At 36.3% G+C, this 8,790-nt stretch overlaps 1 protein-coding gene across 4 annotated transcripts in view; it reads right to left on the reverse strand.

The window, feature by feature from the left end:
- Positions 1–8,562, reverse strand: part of FSTL5 (follistatin like 5) — a 688,045-nt gene extending 679,483 nt beyond the window's left edge. For all 4 annotated transcript variants that reach the window (XM_058550291.1, XM_058550290.1, XM_058550293.1 and 1 more), the window contains exon 1: positions 8,493–8,562. The gene's annotated coding sequence lies outside the window, so the exon portion shown is untranslated. The remainder of the gene's footprint in view (positions 1–8,492) is intronic.
- Positions 8,563–8,790: the final 228 nt, after the last annotated feature.

Raw genomic sequence — 8,790 nt, forward strand, 5'->3', positions numbered from 1 at the left:
ACTCCTACTCAGTCCTTTTGCAAGCTCATCCTACTCCATTGCCATTAAATATTATATTTTATCAAATCTTACTGCTAGCCAGTTATCCTACTCCATTCATTCAGCCTAGGTTATTTCAACATAGTCTATGGTTCTAAATATAGGTATTGCTTCTCACCCAAACTCCAGATTGGTATAGCTAGCCTACTTAACACCTCCACCTTCACATTTCAAAAGCGACTCCTCACAGTATACATACCCCCACATATAAAGTCACACTTTCCCAGATTTTCATTCATCCATTACTCAAGCGGGAAACAAAGGAGACATCTTTGACATCTTCCTTTCCCTAACCTTTCGTATTAAACCCACCACTAGGTTCTGTTAATTCTATCTTCAAAATATATCTCCCAAACATCAGTTCCTTTCCAAGTCTTCTGTCACAACTCCAGTTCAAGCTATCAGCACCACTTCTTCCCTAAAGTGCCCCAATTGCATCCTTACTGGTCTTCCACATTTATGCACATGCACCTTCAGTCTATTCTCCACACAACAGCCTTAGGGCTCATGTCAAATCCAAACATCACGGCATAAGTGCCCTTGTTAATAACTTTAGGATATACTCGTTTACCCCGAATATAAAAAAACAAAATCATTGACATAGCCTACTAAGTTCCCACAGAGTCTAGGCTCTGCATGTCTTTCTCTTCCTCCCAATAACTACTCTCCAGCCACATTAACTTTTTTTCTGTTTCTTCCTCTTTTTGCTTGAGGAAGATTGTCCCTGAGCTAACATCTGTACCAATCTTCCTCTATTTTGTATATGGGATGCTGCCACAGCATGGCTTGATGAGCCTGGGATCTGAACCCATGAATCCCGGGCTGCCGAAGCAGAGCACATGAACTTAATCACTACACCACGGGGCTGGCCCCTGGGCACACTAACTTTTGTTCAGTTCTTTGAGCTTATTTTGTCCGTTCCTACTACAACACTTTTGTACACAATTTCCTCCACTTGAAATACATTCTTTTTTCCCTAATTTATTACCCAAAGACCTTCACATATCAAACATATCCTTTAAGAATCCTTCCCCATGACACCAAGTCTGAGTTATATTTCTTAGTTACTCACTTTCATAGATCAATTTTCCTTCATTTCAGAGTATCTGTTTGTAATTATGCATCATTAATATAATTAATTCTATTACTTTTACCAATATTGGCCTTCTTCACTAGATTATATAACTGTCTTCTCCTTCAAACTTCATAAACGTAGGGATCTGGGGTGTGGGTTTTTTTCAGTATTATATCATCTGGGCCTAGCAAATCACCTGACACCTACTAGACACTAAGTGAATGTCATCCTGCATTCAAGGGTAAAAGAAAGATCGTGTTTTCCTGAATTCTGACAACTTTGAATGCAATTCCTATTTCCACTACTGCTACAAAACATCTGAAAACTAATCCGAGAAAACTAAATATTTTCATTTGCAATCCATCCCTTTGCTGTCATTTTGATGTATAGGCTAATCTTTCTCTCAGAGGTAAATATTTGTTTATAAGACAACTGGATGGAATATTTTAAAATCCAAGATAGAGCCCAAGAATAAAGCAAACAGGACCAGCTCAGGTGAAGGGATATTTTCGCAGGGCTCTGAATACTATTATCCTTCTGTTGTCAATTAGGAGAGGGAGGGAAGAGGCATGACAACAGCCCTGTCCATCATGACTCTGGGTAAAGGTGAGGTCATAAATTTCCTAAAAGTGCTCACTTAAGGGTTTTTCTTTGTCCTCTATCTTTTTCCCTCCTTCCCTTCCTCTCTCTCTTTCTGTTTCTTTCTGTCTTTCTCTCTCTCTCTCTCACACACAAACACACACACATATATTCCACAAAGCTACAAATACTATATATACTATAAAATATAGAACAAATGAATAATTAATTTTAATAGGTAACCAAAAATCTGACAAATCTTGGGTCAGTAAACTTCCACACATTGATAGTTAGATCACCAATCTCCTGAAATATTTTCTCTGCCAAAAGGCAATAGGTTAGAAATATCTGCTTTAAGAAATTCCATTCCAATAAAAATTGATAAAAATAAGTAAACATGTAAATCTTCAGTACTGTATATGCAACTGATTGGTACTATTTTAATCTACTTCTCTTATATTATTAACCATGGTTAACTTTTTTCATTGAGATCCCTATGGTTTTCAAGTTTAAAATTTCTTAATAATACCAAGTTGTACAAAAATACAAATACAAATGCTTTGTCTCAGCAAAAGCTATCATACAATTGGAGTGATTTACTTGGTATCTCAGATCAAGTGAAACAAAACTAATATTAAAAGTCAGATAACCTTTTTTAGGAGAAGTCTGATTTCTGTTACAGATAGGCATCTGAGGTCAGCAGTGCAGTGTTAGACAAAAGGACAAAGACTAGTCTCTGTGTTTATCTTCTGTGAATGGCTACTTGTAAGAGTTTATTACTAAGGAAAGTAATTGAATCCAATTGTATAGCTATCAAATAGCAACTTAAACAAAAAGATGGTTCTTCTTGAAGGATGCTGAGAAAATAATTATCATCTTATTTTTCTTCAAAGCATCCAAAGATGTCATTATTATATCTTTAAAAGTTCACTCATCCGGAAGGTGTTCTGGAAATTGTTTGGAAATCAGCAGTAATCGATCCCATGATATACTGACTCATGATTGCACTTTCTCAGCGTAGTAACCTCTGACAACCTGTTAGGTTTTCATAATTTATTGGCAGTTTGTTGACAGCTCAGTAAGAACACTGAAAAGCAAGTGACTAAAACTAACCAGCTGGAACAGATGGTGTAATAATGATCCTATGGCTTTTCCTTGTAACCTCAACATTTATATGGAAGAACCAGAAACCATCTCATTATTAACTAAGAGAAAACAAAATGCATATGTATCTAAAAAGTATCTGCCTAATAGTAGATTTAACAAAGTTATACTTGAAAATGGTAAGGGGGATGAACAGAGGTTTCTCCTCTTCAAAAAATAATATTTTTCTCTGAATCAAACTATTATTTTCACCATATGGTATAACACGCTGTGCTGCTTACGGTGGTAAGATTTAGAATAGTTACATTATTTAGTAGATTCAAATATGATGGATTTTGATTTGTTTACATTCTCTAGAATCACACTTCTAATCACTTGAGAAAACAAACAAAGTGTTAAAATGCTGCCTTGGGAACAAAATGTAGTGTTTCAGATGGGGAAGGAGACTATGGTGTCATATCTATGAATGAAAAGAATGTCAAAGTGAAGCAAATCACCATCATTATCAAATGTTGCAGAGACATCAAGCATCCTGAGAGTAGCACCGGAAGTGCTCTTACTGCCTTGCACTCCATCCTGGAAAACTACTAAAGGCCTTTCAAGAGACAGCTCCGGTCACTTTGTGAAACCTTCCCTGTCAATTTCACACAGGCTTTGACTCTCTCCACTGCAATTTTTACATATCTCCCTTATGTATCTTTTCACTTTCTCATAAATAGTTATTTTTTAAAGAAAGACAAACATCCTTATATAGATATAAAAGGGAGTACATTAAACTGGTTCTGTCACAATCTAGCAAGTTTCTTAACTTCCACAGACCTCTCTTTGCTCTGTTCTGTACAGTGAGGTGGCCTAAATGATCACTAGTGCCTTTTCCTTTTTGGTAGCCTATAATTCTATGAGACAGAGAAACTGACTTCTAGACTATCCTGTCATGCTGTATAAGCTAAGCAAAACCAATTGCATTACTTGAGCCCCATCTGGAGGAAGGGATTTATGACCTATATAGTCTAACACCTGTACCAGATTATTCCTCCTGAGTACATTTATTGATCTGGACAGGATATGGGGAAGAACAGGTTTGAAAGAGAAAATTATAATTCCTTTTTTGAGATGCCTTTTGGGAGTCTAATTGGAAAGATTAAATAGGCATTGAGACATAGAAACCTGGAGTTCAGGAAAGAGGTACGGGCTAGAGATACCTGTTTGGGTTCTTAACATTTATATATGCCATCTAATCTAAGTATGAGATGGAAGAGGTGACAGAAGAAGAGGTCCAAAGACTAAGCCCTCAGGCAGGTTTAGTTGAGATAGAAGATTAAATGCTGCTAGGAGGTAGAGAAAATGAACAGTGAAGTGATAATTTTGGAAAAAATGATAGAAGAACATTTTCATTGGGATGAAGTGACTGGAAACCACAGCTCTTATCATCATTGGACATGCTATATTCTTACTGGTTTGTTTGTTTATTCTCTGTATTCAACCAGAATGTTAGCTCCATAAAGACAGCACTTTCATAATCACTTGTGTGAATTAGAGCAGTACCTGGCACACAGCATGAGCTCAATAAATATGTTTTGGATAAATGAATGAATAAATTAATAATGATAAGCAATTAATTTGAAATAGTAGGTATACATTAAGGGATTCTTAATATTCTTCATATAATTGAAAATATTCATTAAAGCTGACTATGAAATCAATCTAGAAATCAAGTTGCAGTTATCATGAAAAGCTTTTCTTTTACACCTAGATCAAAACCAGGCTTTCAATGGGAAGTTCCTTTGGAAAAGCCTCCCTCGTCAAGCACAATCTTTTCATTCCTTAGCTCAACTGAAATTGAAAGACCAGAGAGACTTCTTTTACATCCATCAGGCAAGTCTGTTGTAGGAACTATTTTCATCTTTTGACCCACTTTAACTTCACACTCAGTACTTTGAATTCTGTGGCTGAGTTCAAATTTAATATTTCTCTTAGGAAAAAACATTCTCCAAAGAATGCAGTTTTATTATGGGCAGTGAATTCTCCCCTTCAGGGAAATGAATTCTCTCCATCCAGCAATGGATTCTCCTCATCAGAGCAAAGGATCTTCCTGTTATTGGGAAGCAGAAGTACTTCCCAGTACTCACTGTGAAGACATGAGTACTGTCTTCCAAAAGTCATTCTAATAAGCATCATTTGAAAACAAAACAAAACAAAAACAACTGAGTCACTGCCTTCGTGTATAACCATAAGAGAGAGCAGCAAAGGAAAAACAGATCATATATATTCTACTAGTCATGCTGGGATGGTAATTTGTTGTATTTAATTATCGAAAATATTTTCTGATAGATATTATTGCTTACATTGAACTAATATGTAAAGAAAGAGAAACTTATCAAGATAGAGTGTTCACGTTTAGAAAACTGGTTATTGTCACAACTGGTATCTGAACACAACGTTGACTCCAATCAAATTTGGCCCATGGTTCAGTCATGTAGTTCTACTTTAAGACACACACAATGATGCAGATATAAAGAGATGGCATGTACAAGTGGCCACAGAGAAAAAACAGCTAATTATTCAGACTGAATACTACTGGATGAGAGACTCTTGCACTTAACATTCACTTTAGATCAAGGTAAGTGGGGATACAGGATAAACAAACGCAATGATAGTGAGAAACAGCTATGTGACATCTATGTCCCGACTGCACTGGTAAGGGTCTCTCAATTCTATATGGAAACACTAGCAAACATGGAAGTTTCTTCAGTTCCTAATTCTACATTTTATTGGTTCACATTGTGAAAGTGGCCAAAACTTTCCAATATAATGCTCTATATTGAACGATTATAACATGTACAGTTTTTCTTAACATCTGGGATAAGAATATAATTATAAGTTTTAAATAATGAGAATTATGATCATTAAATTAATTTAACTGTTTCAAAGAAGGAGGAATTTTTATTTCAATGACATCTGAGTCATTAATTTGGATAAATAAAACTGTCCAGACTCTAATCAATTATCCCTTTCAATAGCTAGCTTAATTTGAGGCTGAAAGAAGAAACTAAATATAGATAAAATATATTCATTGCCATTTTAGAGGCACTGCAGTGTAAAATGTGTAATAAATTAAGCTTGCATTAAGAGAAAGCATACACACTGAATTCCATTTAATTTTTTTTTTAAAAGATGCATGTACTCTGCTTTAAACAAATGAAAATCCCACATTATGAAAAGCATGTTAGGCGGTAAATATTTGTTTTCCAAAACCATCTCTGCTTTATATATCTATTTATGCTGCAGTTATATTAACTCCTCTGGTGCAATAAAACATTTTTTAATGTAAAATATTAAGTACAACAAAGAACACAAGATAACAGAACTGAAAAACATATTAAAGACCTAGTGTAACCCCTTCTCTTTATATGTGAGGAAAATGAGACTAGTAAGAATAACAGGTGTGTCCACGATGACAGTAGAGGTGGGCTTAGAACACAGCTGTCCTGATTCCGAGTACAGTATTGTATTTTAAATACCACTGTACACCTGACTAGAATCCATTCACTCTGGAAAGAAAGGACACACATGTACAAATGCTTTAATGTCTAAGGCATTGTTTAGAAGCTATCTCTCTGTGAGTCCCAACAACTTTGTATTTACTATTCACTAGGGTTTCCAAAAGCCAGCTGAAAGAACACCACAGTCACCATCTCTACAGAATAATATTAAGTAGAATTTTTGGAAAATTTTTTGTTTGTACATTTGTTCCATCTCATTGATCTTCACTGGTAAGATGGTTATATATAGCTATGGTTAAAGTTATATATAGATGGTTACGGTTGTGCTTATATAACTGTAGTTATATAGTAGTTTTATATATAAGTATATTTATTTATATAAATATATAAAAATTTATATAAAAATATATGTAAACCATATATATCTGTTTTTATATATATATAAAACTGATGATGGATATAGCTATATAATCATATAAATGTTTATAGTTATATATAGATGGTTATATATAGTACAGGATATATATTTTTTAAAGCATCTTTGACAACTGTGAAACAGAATAAAACTTTGAGTCTAGCTGACTTAACCAAGGAATTGCATTAAATTGTATAACATTACAATAGCCTGGACTTCAAATTGTATACACTGGTGCCCCAAACTTAGGCAGAAAAAACACCACCACATACAGCAACTCATAGTCAATCTCTCAAAAGAAGTCCCCAGACTTTACTTTATATTACATTCATGACTCAATAGTTAAAGATGCATTATGCTTAGCCTGAAATTAAATTAATTTCATATGTCCATTTTTATGATCACCTTCAAGAGACAATATTAAAAAGTAAACTTTATTCAATTCCTTGTATACAGTTTATTAAATTTCTGTTGTCAGTTTCTCCTTCACAATGAATAAACCGAGTTATTTTAAAATAAATTTGATCTTAACATTCTAGATTGTATATGTTGGTATGCACACATAATGGACCATCAATCTCCCATCTTGCTGAAAGCTGCAGTCTGTAACATGGTGTAAAATGACTGGTTAAAATCATGTTCTAATATGGCCAAGATAATGTGATATATCTCAGTGTTCTGCACTTAGCTTTTCTCTACTGTATGTCCACCTGGCTTATGTGTGACAAGGTCAAAAAAAGAAGTGACTTCAATATTATTCCTATATTTTTGTATGCAATTTATTTCACATGTTAAATTTCTGAGTTTCAGCTTATTTTCACAGAAATCTGACATCTCACAGGAACTTTTTCTTCTTGTGGTTGATAAGCTGAAAATATTTATTTCTAAAAAACTGTTCCCAAAGTATTTTCAACGCTGAGCAGCAGCATGCTATAGTAGAAAGAACAATAGATTAAAAGTCAAAAGACATGGATTTTACTTGTGGCTGTGTTCATAAACTGATTTTCTTAACACTTGCATTACAGTTCTCAACCCACTGTAATCTAGCTTCTAGCAACTAATCCATTGAAATGGCTTTTACGGAAGTGACCGCTTTACTTCACCTTTTCTCTCTTTAGCGTCAATCGCACAGTATTCTAATGGTTTCATTTTACCTTTCTGGCCATCCTTTTGCAGCCTTTTTTTTCCAATTCCTTTTACTCACTTGATCTCTTAAAGTTAATCTACCACAGGTTTAGCATGTTAAATTCATAAAAGAAATATTTAACCAGGAAATAGAGATGGCAGCTTAGGCAGACTCTGAACTCATCTCCTCCCGCAGACACAGCCAATTTACAACTACTCGTGGAAAAATTACCCCGAGACAGAACTGAAAACTGGATAAGAGGAACTCCTGCAACAACGGACAATCCTAACTGAGGTAGAGGAGGCAGAATATCCCTTCTGGAGAGGAAAAACACCGCCTTCACAAGCCACAGCGGCTCACCCCCGCCCGGGAGCAGCCCACAGATATGCAGCCCTGCCTGGAGGCGCAGGGCCCTGAGGCGGGAGTGCCCCCGCTGTGGGCATGTTGTGGACCCAGCACAATCGAGAAAAGTGGCAGAATATCTGACTTTGCCTGCTACCAAAACATTGGGGAGTACCCCCAGAAAACCTGGTTCACAAAGAAATTAAAACCGGATCTTAAAGAGCCTGTGCACAAACTCACCCGTTTCAGAAAGCATCCTAAAATCACCAGAAAGAAAGATGCATAGTGCTTTGGTGAAAAAAGACTCACCTGATAGGCCCTGAGTGCATCTCGGTGAGAGGTGAGACCTCTCCAGGGACTGGGACATTGGCGGCGGCCATTGTTGTGGCCTAGGGTGGGTGCGCTGACACGGATACCACGGGAGTTCTCCCTGGGGCCTGCTACCCCAGGTCTGCCACACCCGCTAGAGCACGGATTTAATCCAGCTCAGCCAGGGCAGGCAGCCCACCCTAGAGACTGGCCCCACCCAACAACAAGCCCTCAGGCAACTTGTGGGCCTGCATAGATTGGTGACTGGATTCTCTGCAGCCTGGCAACTGAGCCCACA

The sequence above is a fragment of the Diceros bicornis genome, chromosome 11 (genome assembly GCF_020826845.1).
Source record: "Diceros bicornis minor isolate mBicDic1 chromosome 11, mDicBic1.mat.cur, whole genome shotgun sequence".
NCBI classification, from domain to species: domain Eukaryota; kingdom Metazoa; phylum Chordata; class Mammalia; order Perissodactyla; family Rhinocerotidae; genus Diceros; species Diceros bicornis.